Below are 2,117 nucleotides of genomic sequence, written 5' to 3'. Positions count from 1 at the left end.
CGTGGCAGGTGTCTTTGTGCGTTTCTTTTTCTCTGGAGGACACGGAAGGTGGATGGCGAGTGTCCTGCAGACCCCTCTTAGCTCTGATGCAGCATGGCACGAGTCCGGCTGGCAGCTGTCTGCAAGATCAGCCGAAAACTTTATCATGTTGGGATCATTGTCAAGTCCGAACATCAACAGTATTTGATGTTGGGGCCAGATGCCTGGAGGTCTGGGGTGCTGGTGTCTGAGATACCGCTCAGAGACCAACCGAATGACTTCCCATTCTTCCAATTTTAAGCAACTCTGCACTAAGTCTATGAAAGCAAGACATTTCCCTTGCTCAGCCCTTGTCAGCCCCCTCCAAATACCAGAAACATATTCTGCCTGTCGTTTCAGACACTGAAAGAGTGAAGTGCTCCTTGGGAGCAGTGGGATCTGCACTTACTCTGAAGGGTCTGGATTTCCCCTTCTTGACAATGATTAGTCCTCTTTCCTCTAGTTTCAATAAAATTTTTTTCCTCAATCACTACAAGCACATTAAAAATACAGCCCTAAAGCTTACTAATTACTGTGTTGAATGGTGGCAAAGAACACCAGCTGATGGTTCATATGGTTTCATGCTGTTCACTAACGATTTTTCCTGCAGATCCAAAGTTGAAATGGTCAAAATCCCCCAGGCACTGTGTGCAGCAGAGTTGTTGCTGAATGAAACAGGCACAGTGCTACACTTAAGCAACTTTTAAAAGCAAACTTTTAAAATTGAGCAAATTTTTTTAACTATGATATCTTAAAAGTTACTGAAGATGTAAGCAGTTCTACCCTTCAGTTTTGTCCTTTCAGCCCTGCCATTTTCATAGCAGATGTCATTCTTAATTTTCCATACCTTCACTATGCTTTTCCCTCCAGTACCAATTCACCATTGAGTTGCAATATCCTAAGTTTGATGACTTCCATTAAAAACACTGAGCAGTCAAACCCCACCAAACCCACTCCCAGGTCATGCTCGAGCCAATGCCATAAAAATGCAGAAAAGGCTGCTGCAAGTTACAGCAGAAGTGATGTAAGAACCAGGGCACAAACCAGAATTGGAAATGCAGACCTTAACTGAGCTCCCGCTCACTGCCCCAACACTGCTCCCACTTAACCAAAACCATATTGGATCTAGAAAAGCCCTTAATTTTGTTTCCAGGTCACAAGGTTTACTTTAGGATAACCAGCTTTCTCCTTGGAGCAGACTGAGAGCCCCAAGGTGAGACCAAGGTACCCTATCTTAACTTTCTCCTTGTGAAAACTGGGATCATTTTGTCCTTTTGTTTTCTGCTGCATGCAAAACAATTATCTTCTTCATTTTCCATAATGGGATGAAGGACAACTTTCCCCACAGTCCTCTGACCCATGAGTGGTAGAAAGAAAGGAATCCTCCCACCTGAGCGAAACCATGTTGGATAAGCTGCTCCATGAACAGCTCCAAGGGGTGTTTTAGCACAGAACTAAAAAATCCTCTTTCTCGGCCATCGTCAGCAAAAATGCCAAGCTATCTCATGTCTGACATGGCACACCTGAGCTTTGCTAGGCCATGGGTGGCCCAAGTGAAAGCCTTCCCAGGCCCATCCCTGCGTGTCCCTGGCAGTGGCCACCCTGAGGTGGGCTGAGACGACAAGAACCTGACCTCTTAGCTGAGGGTCCTTGCTGCCACTGTCATTCGTGATGCGTGGTGGTCACTTGCCTTCTCACCCTCCCTGCAAGGAGGAGCTAGCCCTTCAGTGGGGGCCTCCACCAGTTTACATTTCAGCCAGTTCCACCAAACAGCTCCTTTTGCTGCGTCTACCACAGTCCTCTCCCTCGGAGAAGCGAGGGAGCCCTAGATACAACTGGTGCCAGGAACAACGGGGTTGATCTCATGTCCACACGCTCTCCCCTCTCAGCCTCCTCCTCCCTGTTCACCAAATCAGCCCATTTTTATTGCAACGCTCATGCTACTGACGTGACTGGTACCAAGGTTTCGGTGAGTTTGGGCCATACATTGGTCTGACCTAACCGAGGATCATACTGCCTCATGAGGAGATTTTGGGTGGGAGCTCAGTGGAGGAGATGGGGAATAGAGGTGATTTGGGATGTGTCCCTATGCCAACCCC

The sequence above is a fragment of the Buteo buteo genome, chromosome 8 (assembly GCF_964188355.1).
Source record: "Buteo buteo chromosome 8, bButBut1.hap1.1, whole genome shotgun sequence".
In the NCBI taxonomy this organism is placed as follows: domain Eukaryota; kingdom Metazoa; phylum Chordata; class Aves; order Accipitriformes; family Accipitridae; genus Buteo; species Buteo buteo.
Note: the sequence above shows the minus strand (reverse complement) of the source record.